The 16,673-nt window shown below is 42.1% G+C and overlaps 1 long non-coding RNA gene across 1 annotated transcript in view; it reads left to right on the top strand.

Moving 5' to 3' along the window:
* LOC143818056 (uncharacterized) overlaps positions 1-15,723 on the top strand; it is a 49,832-nt gene extending 34,109 nt beyond the window's left edge. The window contains exons 2-4 of the long non-coding RNA XR_013224287.1: positions 8,190-8,216; positions 14,118-14,259; positions 15,192-15,723. This is a non-coding gene — a long non-coding RNA (uncharacterized LOC143818056). The remainder of the gene's footprint in view (positions 1-8,189; positions 8,217-14,117; positions 14,260-15,191) is intronic.
* The last annotated feature ends 950 nt before the right edge of the window (positions 15,724-16,673 follow it).

The following is a 16,673-nucleotide window of genomic DNA, read 5'->3' as shown; positions in this document are numbered from 1 at the left end:
TTGCCCAGCCACTGCTAGATGAGTCTGCTGGTACATTGACCTAGACCACTACATTCCACTTGCACTCTACACAGCCAGAATCTGACCCTGTTGAAAGTAAGGTTCCCCTTTCCGCATGTTATACCACCTTACACAGGGACAAAGAGGAAGGTGCAGATGAAAGTGCAGGTTCCTTCATCAGGTGGGGGGGGCATACTCATTGGCGACGTCACTGGCACAGGGCCCCTCAGAGTACGCAAAAGTGTCGCTGCTGGTGGGAGGTGCCCCCGCCGTGCAAACACACCGCTGTACTTTGAGGGGCCCTGTGCCAGTGCCAATGCCAACGAGTGGGCCCCCCCTGCTTGCTTAGGATCACAGCACTTGAAAACTTGACATACTTACCTCTCACTGCTCCACCGCCGTGACGTAGTCCACGTTTCCTGGGCCCACTAAAACCTTGAACCAGCCCTACCCCCCACAACTTTTGCCAAATGACCCCCAATTTCCAATGCCCAACGATTATTATAAACTTAATTAAGATTGACAAGCTTCAGAAACAAGAATGGATGTTTTTGGCATTAAAATGGGCACTGTAGGTGTTTTCCTGACCTCCACTCACTGTCGACTATGCTTCCCCATTGACTTGCATTGGGTTTCGTGTTTCGGTCGATCCCCGACTTTTAGCGATAATCGGCCGACTGCACTCGACTCGACTCTGGACAAAGTCGGGTTTCGCAAAACCCGACTCGATCTTAAAAAAATGAAAGTCGCTCAACCCTACTTACAACATCTGTTACTAGGTGGCAGTAAGGCACAGCACAGCATTACACCTTGTGTATGGGGGCCAGAAAAGCATGTGCTCTTATGAATGGCAAGTGTTGCATCAAGTGGCCTCTCCTCCTCTTCCTTCACATTAACATCACACACAGTACAATCCTCAAAGGTGGCACCAAAATCACCCTTGTCTCCCCTGCGTCATGAATTTTAAAAACCTCAACTGACTGTGGTGAATCACAGATGGACCATTCTGCAGAGCTGTTTACACATTCTATTCCATAGGCATCAGAAGTCTGCTCCAAAGATTTACAGAATCCAAAGGAGGAAAGCATCTGCATCCATGGCCAAAATTTTTTCAGGCTGGATCCAGAGCCAAATGAACTAAGGTCCGAGCAGAATCCAGGCCCTCATCACCAGACATTAACCTCTGGGGATGGAGGTGATCCTGATGAGACTCAGATATCAGAGGAGCACACTGACTGAACTATGGTGTCAGGGCAAGAAGAGGAGGAGGATGACTCTCAGGGTGAGGAGTGTGAGAAAGAGGATGATGATGAGGTTGAAGGACCCCACTTGGTGTGAACTAAGAGGCACACAGCTGAGTAGCTCAGCAGAGGAGGAGGAGGAGAAAGACGAGAAGGTTAAGTTGCAGCCTCTCACACAGACACAAAGTGATGAAACCATGACAAGCAGTGCATCCTCAGCCCCAACCCTGGCTGTGGTCAGCAGCGGTTGCGATTGTACAGGTCGAAGGGGCAGCAAGGGTTGACTAGGCACATGCGTTATCAAGATACCTTAGTGTGGGAATATCACTGAAATGCTGACTAGCGGGCCTCACCAATCCCCGGCTGTCCCATTAAACACAACGGATGCTTTTTCCTCCTCTGTCACCATGCCAAGATTTCTCATACAGGTCTCCAGCCACAGAAACTCCACTTATTTACCCCCTGCAGAAGCGGTGAGTGAGAGCCCATCAGCTGTTACGAAAGTCGACAAGTCTGCTGTTTTTGTGCCACCTAGCACAATGCATCTTGCTCAATTCACCATGACATCTCCGCCTGCACCTCACTGACAGTCCAGAAGTTTGTCCTGTTCTCTGTACTCCACCTTCTCTCAACACAGAAGCCAGTCCTCTGTCCAGCAGTTGTGGTGATTTTAAAGAAAGGTTCCTCCTACACATATCAAAGGTAAGAGCTTGAATCCCACCATCTCCAATCTTTTGGCCATGGAAATGCTGCCTTTCTGCCTGTGGATAAAGATGACTTCAGAAAGTTGTTGGCCATTGCAGTCCACCAGTACCAGTTGCCCAGTCACCATTATTTCTCTAAGGAAGCTATGCCTGCAATATACCAGCATGTTGCAGATATCACCTGTTACCTGAAAAAATCTCTGTCTGCCAGGGTGCATTTCACCACTGACTCCTGGATGAGCAAACATGGGCAGGGCAGTTACAACTCACTGACTGGGCACTGGGTGACTCTGATGGCTGTAGAGTCAGGCAGTCAAGGGGATGCTCCACAAAACTTTGAACCCGCAAAGCTTGCGGGACAAACTTCTGTATCTAACACTTCCTTTACTGCTTCTGGCCCTTCCACCTCCTCTAGGGCCTCCACTTGTCTCTTAATAAAAAAATGCATTCCAACAGTGCAGTTAGAATCTGCGCACCTCTGTATTACGCAGCCATGGCTCACCACCATCAGGCAGTGTTATCATTGATATGCATATTAAATTGCAGTCACGCAGCTCAAGAGTTTTTGAAAGCTATCCAAACCGAGTTAGAGCAATGGCTGTCTCCACTGAACCTGAAGCCAAGGAAGGCCATGTGTGATAATGATGCAAACCTTGTAGCGGACCTACACCGGGGCAACCTCACATACATGCCTTGCATGGCTCACGTCCTCAACCTGGTAGTACAGAAATTTCTCTTCTGCTACAGAAAGCACAGTCTCTGTGTGCTCACTTCCAAAGATCGCATTCTGCAGGTTAACGATTTGCATCGCTACAGAGGTCTTTCGACCTACTGGTTAACCATTTGATGTACGATGTTCTGACACGGTGGAATTCCACACTACAAATCATGCTTGCGGAGTGGGCACAGATATAGGATTTCTGTACTCTTCTCTACAGTTTTGAAATGGCTACTAAGATGGTTAGCACTAACGATGCCATCATCAGAATTACTTTTCCAGTCATCTACATGGTGGAGGACACTGTAAATAGTCTGCATGAGGAGGTGGTGATGGTACCAGAGGAAGAGGTGGAACCAGAGGAGGATGCGGAAAGAATAAGAATATCTCAAATCTTCAGACTGTCATTGCAAATTAGCTTGACTTACATTGTTTGAGGGAGGCTCATGGTACCAAGCTGTTAATGAAGGTGCAGGAGTAGAAGAACAAATGGAAGAGGATGAGGAGGAAGAGGTGATGCATGCACAACAGTCAGGAGATGAATAGGGTAATGTTCCCCTCCCTGATGTCCATGGCTGCAGGAGGGAACAGAGGAAGCCACCTTGAGTGTTACACCCCCACCAATATAACATGGACTTGGACCTTTTGGAAGCATCCGACACATGAGCGACTTCTTGCTGCACTATCTTCAACACAATGCCTGTATTCTTCGGGTTAGAAATAGTGCTGACTACTGGGGTTCCAGCCAGATGTTTCCCCTAGAAAGGGATGCGTTCATGCTGGAGTATCAAAACACACTTGCATACAATTGGAAAAGTTGTTTTTCACAAGACAGCATTAAGGCACAACAGTCTGCATCAAAGTTCTAGACGTCCAACCCCGGTAATGTCAAGATTTCATTGCAAATATAAACTGTGCAGGAGGTGTGGGTTAAATCCGCGCTGCCTTAATGATAATTTCATTGCAAAAATATTAGCAGGAGCAGTGTAAGTGGCATAAGTAATTTCTGTGAGTTGTTTCACACATTTTTTAGACCAGCCTGTGCACCAGCCGAACAGAGTACAAGTCTGACACATTGTGAATGACTAGAGAAGGTGGTGCAAAAGTATCTCAACCTCCATATCCATTGCCATCAGGGAGGGTTGGATCCTTTTGCATTTTAGACTTCAAAAATGGAAGAGTGGCCTGAGTTCAACTATCATGCCTTGGAGTTTTTGTCTTGCTCAGCAGACAGTGTTCTCTCAGAACAGGTCTTTATCGCTGCTGGTGGTGTCCTAATGGATAAGCTCATCTGGCTTTTCCCTGAGGGTGTAGGAAGTCTAACTTTGTCTAATCAAAATAACCAAGTCATAGATTTACAATAACTTTTGCAACCCAGTCACAGACTAGGCAGTGTCATGTATTGAGCTTGTGTTACACCTTTGTCATGACTTCTGTGCTTGCTGTGGCTACTGCTGCTGATGTTACAAACAATTTTTTAAAATGTGGAGACTAGTATTGAGCGATACCGTCCGATACTTGAAAGTATCGGTATCGGATAGTATCGGCCGATACCCGAAAAGTATCGGATATCGCCGATACCAATACAAGTCAATGGGACACCAAGTATCGGAAGGTATCCTGATGGTTCCCAGGGTCTGAAGGAGAGGAAACTCTCCTTCAGGCCCTGGGATCCATATTACTGTGTAAAATAAAGAATTAAAATAAAAAATTTTGATATACTCACCTCTCCGGAGGCCCCTGGACATCACCGCTGGTAACCGGCAGCCTTCTTTGCTTAAAATGTGCGCGTTTAGGGCCTTCCATGATGTCACGGCTTGTGATTGGTTGCGTGCCGCTCATGTGACCGCCACGCGACCAATCACAAGCCGTGACGTCATTCTCAGGTCCTAAATTCCGAATTCTAGGAATTACATGTTTGGCAAAGGTCTAAAAATTTGGCAAATACAACCGAACCAAGCCTTAAAAGATTCACTTATCTCTAGACAGCAGCACATAAAGTGTATTTATTGTTCAATATTTGAATGAGGCCCCCAGTTGTTGTCTTCTAGGGTCTATGGATGACTGTATTACCCAACTTATAATTTTTTCCTGGCTTTGCACTTTGCAAAATATTTATGAGTGCAGAAATACCAGAACTACACTATTTTAAATTTTTAATGAGGCACTCCAATTGGTACCTTCAAAGATGTATAGATTACCCTGATTGTAATTATTGGCAGACTTTGCACTGTGAAGAGTTTTTATTAGTAGCACAACTACACTTTGCTTACAATATTTGAATGAGGCACTACAGTTTGTGCATTAAAGGGTGTATAGATGACCATTCTTGTAGTTTTTCTCAGGATTTGCACCTGTTACATAGCCTTATTGAGTCTATGAGTACTACTACATTACAATTTGAACATAATATGTATTAGGCCCTCTTTTATGTCTAATACACGCCACTGAGTTACTCCAAGTCCCTAATTTTTGTCACTTTTTTTAAACAGTCCTTTTTACATTTTGCTTCATATACATGGCATTATACAGGGAAAAATGCTTCTCAACATTTTTTTTCCTGTAAACTCCAATTTCTGGCTGATCTTGAATTTTTTTATTGTCAGCTCTTAAAGTGGAATAAAAGTGTGACCCCATTGTTCTCAGCAGCGAAGTGGGAGTCAGAGATGCTTCCAAGGTTCTTCCCCATGCTGTTTTCCTTCCAATCAAAATTTTTTCCATTCATTTCAACATTTTCACTGACTCACTGACTCGCAGACCAACTTGTAGAGTCTGCCAGAAAAAAAGCTTGGCTTTCCAAATGACACCCATTATACTCGTTACTTGGAATGGGTATCCGAGCATTAGAAACTGCTGTAATTGAGTAACAAGCATCCAAGCATTTTAGTGCTCACTCATCATTAATGTCAACTTAACATGCAAACAAAAAGCCCTTACACAGCTCTATAGGAGGGAAAATAAAATGTTACAGGTCTCAAAAAGGGCATAAAAAATGTTTTTGTAAAGAAAAAAATTAATGAAAGTTTACCATTTACAAAATCTCATTAACCTGGAGAATCATATCACAGGTCCTTTTTTCAATACAAGGAATACTATAAAAGCAAAATCCAAAGGCAAGGACAGAATCGTATTTATTCACTGTAGGTTTATATTGCACTGTGTGGAGGGGCACCATTTAAATTTTTGCCTCAGGCATCTGGAGCGTTTAAATTGGTCCCGTTTACATTGCTATATTATAGATCAATATTTTATAGTACTTGCATTTTCTTACCAGATTAATCAATCCTGAATTTTGCACTGAAGGTACAACATTCAATGTAAATAAGGCCACATATGTTTTCTGGGGTCATAATTTAATGTAAACAATTATTACAGTTAACAGAAAATGCATGTGTAAACCAGAATGAAGGCTACAAAATACACTGGCGACTGGCGAGTACATCTTAAGTGACTTGCTAACATCTTGATCAATGCTAGTTAAAACACTTCAAACATAGCTGTGACTGCATTAAAATAAACAGTATCTTGATTTGAAAGACAGAGGTCACACACACATTGTAAATGAATCCACAGAACACAGTTATCCCTATATTAGCGATGCAGTTACTACTCTATAACATTTTCATTTTATAGTGTTATTAAAGTGAACTAGGTTGCAACTTTGTCACAAAGATAAGGTTTTAAAATTTAGACACAAGACAAACAATCAGTTAATGCACAGTATACAGTCATCTTTTTTCTGACTGTTTGTTATGTACCCTCAAACCCATTTATGCAAAACTAGCAAAATAGCTTATAAATGTGCATGTTGCAGTTTACATATTTCCTATTTACTAAGTTGAAAATATTAAAGTACAATACTAAACATGCAGATTTTACTGAGTGGCAGTGAAAGAGAACAACTATTGCCTTGTATTCCTATGCATAAATCCAATCTTAATTATGGTCCTACTGTAAATCTAAATGCTCATGCGGTTTACCAATTTTTTTGTCCTATAAGTCATCAGATCACACTCAGACCAATGTTATTCTTTGGGGCTATGCACATGTACAATTTTTTCCTTAGACGGAGTCTGTACTAGGAAAAAAATTGCGCAATGCCCTAATGTGATCCAATAATCAGATTGCACTTGGACATGCAAGTCAATGGAAAACATTAGACTGCACTTGGATGACATCTGAATACAATCTGATCTTCACAGACTGGCAGAATGGAGAAGATGGGGTCCTTTTTTTTCTCCAAAATTTTGCCATTTCCTTCTTCTCTGAGAGAATCGTATCACACTATGACCATACTCTGATAAAACTCTGATGAGAGTGGTAGCAACATAAAGGGTTTGATTGTGCCAGATGATAGAAAATACAGTCGCATGTCCCTAGCCTAAGAAGTATACCATGGAACAAGATACTACTTAAAATTGTTTTGTATTGAAATTATGTCCTCTTTAAGGATTAATTTTTTGAACAGAGACAGGGTACTGCTATGGGGCCAGTGTGGCTCCCACATATGCTAACCTCTTCATGGCAGGGCTTGAGCAGTCATTTGTGCATTACAGACAGATCTTCCAACTTTTTTGTGAAGTCCGGCTGCGATACATAGATGACATCTTCACCATATGGACTGAAGATGAGTTATAATTGCATGAATTCAACTGACCTCTATACCAAGAGTACAGACAGGAACTACCTTTTACGGCATGACAGCTTCCACCCAACCTCAATGGTCAAATCCCTTCCCAATAGCTAATACAAAAGGATTGATAGAATTATGTCCGTTCCTCACAAGAGAAGTATTAGACAGAGTGAGATGATCCGCAGATTATGAACAAGGGGATATCCTGCAAGAGATTTAGAAAGAGCCACTTGTATCAAACCCTATGTATCAAAAATGGGGAGAAGGGAAAGGAACAAACGTTTGCCATTTGTGTTTGCATATTATCCTCACAGTCAGAATATTGGCCAGGTTCTATAGAAATACTGGCTTATGTATAGTGAGTGTTTCCCACCCAGGGTTAGTGGAATTCAGGAATGCTCCCATCTTGACTTTTTGTTGTGTAAAATCTCCACAGGATGAGTTGGTAAGGGCAGACTTGGTGTCTATAAATTCTCATCAAAGGTTTTTATCACAACCAAAGAAGGATACTTTTCCCTTCCTGTCCTGTTGCAATTGCAATAATATTGTCAAGGGAAAGTTCTTTTAGACACTCCCATTAAGGATTTATATACTTGTAACACTGATTTTGCTATCTACCTTATTACTTGACCCTATTGGATTCAATGCTTATGTAAAACAAGTCAACCTGCAAAAAATAGAATTGAACAACATAATTGACTGTAAGCCAATTGAGATTTCAAGTCATTGGCCACATACCACGTTTCAGAAGAAGAGGGAATCAGGTTACGTGTAGGAAAAAAAGTAGATGATGTGGATTCAAAGGTTATACACTATGAGCTAAAATGGTTTGAATAATGACTTTAATGTCCTTTCTTTCATCTAACAGTCTATGTCCATATTTTTAATTCTAGGTTGAATAACAATGAGGGCCCTGTAGTGTAAGTATGATTTTTTTTATACCTGTCCATATTCTAGTGTGTTTTAGTCAATGTGGCTCCATTCCCCCCTCCCCATTCCTCCACCCCCTTTGTTTGGTGGTTCAAGACATAGTTATTATTTATAGAGTTGAGTGTTGTTAGAAAATACATTTTAAAGTATCTCTAAACAGCTGTAGTAAGAGAGAAGTAGCTATGTCAATCTATATGGAAGCATGTGTGGAAAAGCATTACATGGTGAAGGTCATATTTAATCATCCTTATTCTCTAACCCTTGTTGTGTGATTAATTTTACTAAAAGATGATTCCACTTTGACCTCAATTTATAATTATTGATAGTGATTGTCTTTGTTTATGCTTAACATAACCTACTGTACCTAGAAATATATGATCCTTTACTTATATCCTGCCGAATCTAGTTGTCTAGCAACAGATGACACAATCTCCCATGGAATAAATGGCGCCATAGTAATAAATAATAATATTAATAATTTTGTGATTGGCCCCAAATATGTGATGTGTCTGAGGAGGCGTGTCCTCCTTTTACCCTACTGTCCTAATGATTTGACCCTGTTACTGGGATCTCATGATGTCACTGTGGGAGGTTCTGGATGATGCTTTCGTCATGTGACTGCTGAGTTCAAGTAAGGCACATGACCACAGGGATCACGTGTTGAGGACAGCTGCGACATCACACTTTACTGCTGATTGGTTCTTGGGATTGTGACGAGAGCCACTGTGTCTCCCGTGACGGCATTCTGATGGGGGCGTTTCACTAGCTTTCAATGTGGAATACATACAACAGAGGTAACCTATCAGCAATTATAGCACCTTTTCAAAAAAGATTATTCCAGTCCTAATGTCTGCATGATGCTGTGAGACCAATTGTCTCTTCTGTATGAATGAAAACAGCACTCTATAACTCCTATTTACTGAGTTGGAATTTTGTGATGTGACTTATGCTAATGTCTGGGGGATAAACAAGAAAAGTGTATATGTTATTAGCCTTGTAAATACACATATGCTAGGTTTTTGTTGAGGTTTTCTATATAAAATTATCCACCGATTGATAGCTATTCCATCAGTGACACCTGATGTCTTTATATCATTGTTTTTAACTTGTATTTTATCTGTGCTTGTTATGTATTGTCTCTGTTGTAATGCTGGTTGGACAAACAGGAGGAGTGACTAAGGGGAATGGTCTATAAATGACTTACTATAAATAGTACTTTGTCTGTATAATGTTGTTATGCATACCTTTTTAATAGTTTGATAAAAGTCCTTCTTGGCAAAAACGTTGCTTGATGTTTTTCTTGTGTGTTCCTTAAGGTGGTCCTTACTTTCAAAAGTGTGATTTCTTCAGAAGGCACCATTTGATTCTGTTTCTGTGTGTAAACTGTGTGCAGAAAATAATTCAACCAGATACACACAGATTTAGGGGTCGCTACCTATCATCAAACTTTCTGGATTGTTGCCATGGCTGAGTTTCATTTGCATGTTGTCTAAAAGATATGGTTGTGGCAGGACGGTGCAAATTTTCCTTAATATAGCCTGACATTACTAACACTCTCCTTCTTCAGCTTAGTGATTTCATAAGTCCTGTAGACTGATGCTTCTACTTGCCCCCCACAATACATCTCTAAGAGGATTATTGTGTCTTACTGAGAAGCACTGTCTGATTTTGTTTACATCAGTTCCTGTACATCATACTCCCTTTACAGGGCTTACAAAAATAAAACATCAAACTTAGCAGCTAGCATTGCTGTATGTCCAAGCTAACAACCAGAAGTGAAACCAGATTCTGGCTTATTGGACAAATGTCTGATAGTAGTTTATCTTCAACTAACCTCACATCCAAAAGTGAGGTTATATCACTGTTCTACTACTAAAAAAAAGTGACTAAACAGATGGTTTGTGGTGCAGTTCGTTTAACAGCTAATGATGTTCTTAAAATCTGTTCAACTGACCCCCACCCCCCTGCTTCCTCACTCTGGAATGCCCGCTCTGTCTGCAACAAGCTCCATGTGATTCACGATCTCTTCACCTCCCACAACCTTTCCTTCCTGGCCCTCACTGAGACCTGGCTGACCAGCCCTGACACAGCCTCCCCTGCTGCACTGAGTTACTGTGGCCTCCACTTTACCCACACTCCTCGCTCTGGCAACAGACATGGCGGGGGAGTGGGTTTCCTTCTTTCCAAAAACTGTTACTTCAACCCTATCCAACCCCCACCCTCCCTTATCCTCCCTTTTTTCGAGGTTCACTCCGTCCGTATCTACTCTCCCTCTAATCTCCAAATGGCTGTCATAAACAGACCACCGGGCTCAGCCACTGCCTTCGTTGACCAATTCTCCACCTGGCTTCTTCACTTTCTCTCTGCTGACATCCCCACCATCGTAATGGGTGACTTTAATATCCCAAGCGACACCCACCAGCCAGCAGCCTCCAAGCTCCTGTCCCTTACCTCATCCGTTGGACTTACTCAGTGGTCCTCCACAGCCACCCACATAGATGGACATACACTAGACCTCATCTTCACCCGCCTCTGTTCCTTATCTAATCTCACAACCTCTCCCTTCCCCCTATCTGCCCACCATCTACTCACCTTCTCATCCTTGTCCTCCTCACCCGCCCCCCATGTCCAGCCACTACCACATCCTCGCAGAAACCTTGCACACCTAGACGTTCACAGACTCTCAGACTCTCTTCTACCACTGTCCTCCATATCTACACTCCACGACACGTATAGCGCCACTGCCCCTCTCATGCATGGCAAAGTGTGACAAATCAATAGGTAACCCTGGCATAACAACCTCACCAAAAAACTCTGACAAGCATCCAGGGTCGCGGAGCGGCGTTGGAAAAAAACACGCCTGCCAGACTACTTCACTGCTTTCAAACAAGCTACACTTGCCTTCAAACTAGCCCTCACTTCTGCTAAACAGGCCTATTTCACTAACCTTGTATCTTCACTATCCTACAACCCAAAACAACTATTCCGCACATTTAACTCTCTCCTCCGCCCGCCACTGCCACCTCCTACTCCCCTCATCTCTTCTGAGGACTTTGCAACCTACTTCAAAAACAAGATCGACCAAGCAAAGCAAACCTTTACTGTTCCATCTGTTATGGTTCTCAATGGCAAGAGAACATAGCCCAGCAAACATAAGAACTAGCTCTTGGAAGGATGGAAACTAAACTGACCATGAACTAAACCTGCCGCACAACTAACAGTAGCCGGGTAGCGTAGCCTGCGTTTTATCCCTAGACGCCCAGCGCCGGCCGGAGGACTAACTAATCCTGGCAGAGGAAAATATAGTCCTGGCTCACCTCTAGAGAAATTTCCCCGAAAGGCAGACAGAGGCCCCCACAAATATTGGCGGTGATTTTAGATGAAATGACAAACGTAGTATGAAAATAGGTTTAGCAAAATTGAGGTCCGCTTACTAGATAGCAGGAAGACAGAAAGGGCACTTTCATGGTCAGCTGAAAACCCTATCAAAATACCATCCTGAAATTACTTTAAGACTCTAGTATTAACTCATAACATCAGAGTGGCAATTTCAGATCACAAGAGCTTTCCAGACACAGAAACGAAACTACAGCTGTGAACTGGAACAAAATGCAAAAAACAAACAAGGACTAAGTCCAACTTAGCTGGGAGTTGTCTAGCAGCAGGAACATGCACAGAAAGGCTTCTGATTACAATGTTGACCGGCATGGAAGTGACAGAGGAGCAAGGCTAAATAGCGACTCCCACATCCTGATGGAAACAGGTGAACAGAGAGGATGATGCACACCAGTTCAATTCCACCAGTGGCCACCGGGGGAGCCCAAAATCCAATTTCACAACATCCATCACCCCAACCACTCCATACCAGACCTCTGTCCTTCCCCAATAACTTCCCTCTCCAACATCACTGAAGGAGAACTTACTCGCCTCCTTTCCAAATCACACCTCACCACCTGTGCACTTGACCCCATTCCTTCCCATCTGCTCCCCAACCTCACTAACATGCTCATTCCAGCCCTAACCCATCTCTTCAACCTATCGCTATCTTCTGGTACTTTCCCCTCTGCCTTCAAACACGCCACCATCACACCCATCCTCAAAAAAGCTAACCTTGACCCAACTGCTATGCCCATCTATCACCCCATATCATTGCTCCCATTTGCTTCCAAACTCCTTGAGCAGCATGTCCATGGTCAACCTTCCTCCCACCGCTCATCTAACTCTCTCCTTGACAACCTCCAATCTGGCTTCTGCCCCACCACTCCACTCAAACTGCTCTGACCAAAATTACTAATGACTTACTCACAGCCAAAGCTAACAGACAGTTCTCCATCCTCCATCTTCTTGACCTGTCCTCTGCTTTCGACACAGTCGACCACTGCCTACTGCTACAGATTCTTTCTTTCCTCGGCATCAAAGGCCTTGCCTTGTCCTGGATTGCCTTATACCTTTCCGACCACACATTTAGCGTTTCCCACTCCCACACTACCTCCTCACCCTGCATTCTCTCTGTTGGAGTCCCTCAAGGCTCTGCCCTAGGGCCCCTACTTTTTTCCATCTATACCCTTGGCCTAGGACAACTCATAAAGCTCCATGGCTTCCAGTGCCACCTATATGCGGACGACACTCAGATCTACCTCTCTGGCTCAGGTGTCGCCTCTCTGCTGTCCAGAATCCCAGAGTGTCTGTCAGCCATATCCTCATTCTTCAACTCTCGCTTCCTAAAACTCAATGTAGACAACACCGATCTTTCCCCCATCTCACGTATCCCCCCTACCTGATCTATCTATTATGGTAAATGGCATCACGCTCTCTCCCACACCTGACATCTGCTGCTTCGGGGTAACTTCGACTCTGCCCTGTCCTTCAAACCGCACGTCCAAACTCTTGCCACCTCCAGTCGCTTCCAACTCAAAAATATTGCCAGAATACATCCATTCCTCAGCCCACAATCTACTAAAATTCTTGTGCATGCCCTCATCATCTCACGCCTCAATTACTGCAACACCCTTCTCTGCGGCCTCCCCGCTAACTCCCTTGCACCACTCCAGTCTGTCCTCAACTCTGCTGCTCAGCTAATACACCTCTCTCCTCGCTACTCCCCTGCTTCTCCCCTCTGCAAATCCCTCCACTGGCTCCCAATTCCAAAACTAATCCAGTTCAAACTACTAACACTGATCTACAAAGCCATCCACAACCTGTCCCCTCCCTATATCTCTGAACTAATCTCCCACTATCTTCCCTCACGTAATCTTTGATCCTCCCAAGACCTCCCACTCTCTCCACACTTATTTGTTCCTCACACAACCGCCTCCAAGATTTCTCCCGAATATCCCCCATCCTCTGGAATTCCAAGCCTCAACATGTCTGATTATCCACCACCCTCGGATCCTTCAAACGGAACCTGATAATTCAACTCTTCAGGAAAGCCTACAGCCTGCAATAACCATTCTGCCACCTCACCAACCACCCGAGCTGCCGCCTCACCAACCACCTGAGCTGCCGCCTCACCAACCACCTGAGCTGCCACCTCACCAACCACCCAAGCTGCCACCCCACCAACCACCCAAGCTGCCACCCCACCAGCCACCTGAGCTGCTGCCACTTCACCAACCACCCGAGCTGCCACCTCACCAACCACCCAAGCTGCCGCCTCACCACCACCAATGCTGCAGCACCCCGAACTCCTGTCTCTTCCCCATTATCCCGAAGAATGTAAGTCCGCAAGGACAGGGTCCCTCTGTACCAGTTTGTCATTGTAAATTTGTTTACTGTTAGCGATATCAATAACCCTTTATGTAACCCATTTTCACATGCACAGCAACATGGAATTAATAGTGCTATATAAATAAATAATAATAATAATAATGTTCTTTATATCTGGGCAAAAGGCAGGCATTTCCACAAGAATGAAAAGGCTAGGGTTGAAAAAGTGTAAAGACTCTTCAAAGAATATGAAAAGCTCAAGAAAAACAAAGAAAACAAAGTGCGAAATGTTCTGATAGTCTGAAGAAGAAGGAGGAATAATGGAACGTAGGTTTAGACAACTTGTTTAATATAAAGCATACTAGGGCTTTGGATTTGACAACAATACTGGAAGAACATAACAAGTTACACACAGCAAATAAATAATATAAACAATTTTTGCTGCTCGTAGTCAAAGAGCATCAAGAACCATATGGAGATAGAATGAAAAAGACACTCATTAACTGCAAATAATAAGTGATGCTGCTAAACAAGTATTTAACTATCAGGTAACAAAAGAAACATATGTTAAAATGACTGTATATCTTGATTGGTAAATCAACCTGGACCTCGACCTGTAAAAATTATTTTTTTTAAATGTTTGCAGTTTTATTAGTTTTTTTACCCGAATGAATAATTTCAGAGTGTGCTCCATCAAAAATCTAAAATATATGTTTTTGCTTGCATTAAGGACAACCCTAGTGTACATTGGTATCAATAAAGTTTTTGTGAAGGAGTATCCTCAGTGCTGTTTATTTTTGGGTTGATTGAAAACTATTATTTGAAATTTGAATTCCTAGGTTTGCCAAATTTTTGCAAGAGCTTTGATTTGAGCAAATAAATTAATGTAAACTTCAATACAAGAGAGAGTTTTCAATATGATACATATATTCAACTCACCCAGTGGTATCTGGAAACTGACTGCTGTACATACTGCCAGTCCTGTGCTGGGAACCGCTGCTCTGAGATGGCCCAGATACTGACCAACAATGCAAAAAGTATGATAATCCACTAGATGCCACTACTGGAAGGCATTATGAGGAATCAAATGTGGCCACAGAAAACAACATTAGCCCACTCGCTGATAATTCAGTATTGCGGGAATTGTCTCTGGACAAGTGTTATTTTTATTTGCAAATTGTGAATCAAATGTGAAAGTGCTTGAATTTATGTAACTCTGCAAATTTCCCAACAATATACTAAAGCTCCATCCTCTGCAGATCTATAGGGTCATCTCTACACAGGACCAGTAGCAAGATGGGAAGGATGACATTGAAAAGGACTTGAAGATCCGGACAACAAGGATTCTTAATACTACCATGAGGATTAGCCTTATTTCACAACTTGACAATTATTTCTCCTTGTACTGTATCTGGCTTTTATTTTTTTAGGAATTCCAGCAGTCGCAGCTTTTCAGTATCTACCACTACAGATACAATCAGCTTCTAACGTCCAGAGTTCAGTTAAATCATATATTTTTTTATACTACAGTTGAGACTCACCACAATTACTGAATCTTTGAAACAGCTTCAGCATTTTTTTCCATTTTAGAAAATGCCACTCTCAGCAAACGCTGCATATTACACTGAGTTTGTTGTTTTGCAAACACCACAGAATTAATTCATAGTGATAAAGAACAACTTTTTTTTTCCTTTTTTCATTGTTGTTGACTGCACAATAAAATGTCTTTAATTACCAGGTTAAATATTCTGGTACAACTGAGAAATATCATAAATTGTTCTGAGCTCCCTTTACTGTAATCATATTGCAGAGAAATAGCTTCGACTCTTTTTCTCTCTCTTTATCTTTCTTTCATTTTTGTCTTCCTGAAATCTTTGTGTGTACTCGCTAATTTTGCATATAATTAATTATTTTTAAATTGGCTAGTTAGTTAATTGAAACCAGTTTGCAATTCAATTAGCATTTAGATGCCAGTGTCGAAGCTAGAATCTCTGGTGAATTCATTAGAGAGCTAGATATTTCAGGCACAAAATGCATGTATTAGTAGACATATTCTTATCAACCACAATATATAGTATCCTCATCCTTGACAAGACTTTTAATTAATACAATTAAAGTCATTTTGAATAAGTAACATTTAATTAATAATGCATATATTTGCATTTTCTATAGTAAACTCTAAACGTACATAAATTAAGTATGTACACTATTAATGAAGACTGAGTTATTAACCATGTAATGATTGAATTAACCTCTTATAATTTCTCATCCTATAGTAAGATCATAAGATAAGCTCCTAATTGTTTAAATGGTATGTTCACATGTGGCAGATTTAATGCTGATACTTTTATGACTCAAATGCCAATCCATACGTCAAATGAGGTTGTTAATAATAATAATAATAATAATCTTTATTTATATAGCGCCAACATATTCCACAGCGCTTTACAGTTTAACAGTTTCAAACACAACAGTCATAGGTAACAATGTTAACAATACAGTAATAAAGCAAAATAAGACAAAATAAGACGACCCTGCTCGTGAGAGCTTACAATCTACAATGAGGTGGGGAGATACAAAGTACAGGTGTGTATTTACAGCCTTACAGCTGCCAGTAGCTGCGAACTCTGTAAGATTACCTGAGTTCACAGCCACCGGGCTTAATGGTAGTTTGAGTGCTGGACACATGAATTCCGGAGTGCTGAGTGCCAAACTCATGATCGTTCATCAGTCCAGCACTG

Source organism: Ranitomeya variabilis, chromosome 3 (assembly GCF_051348905.1).
Source record: "Ranitomeya variabilis isolate aRanVar5 chromosome 3, aRanVar5.hap1, whole genome shotgun sequence".
NCBI classification, from domain to species: domain Eukaryota; kingdom Metazoa; phylum Chordata; class Amphibia; order Anura; family Dendrobatidae; genus Ranitomeya; species Ranitomeya variabilis.
This window is presented reverse-complemented; position numbering and strand designations above follow the sequence as displayed.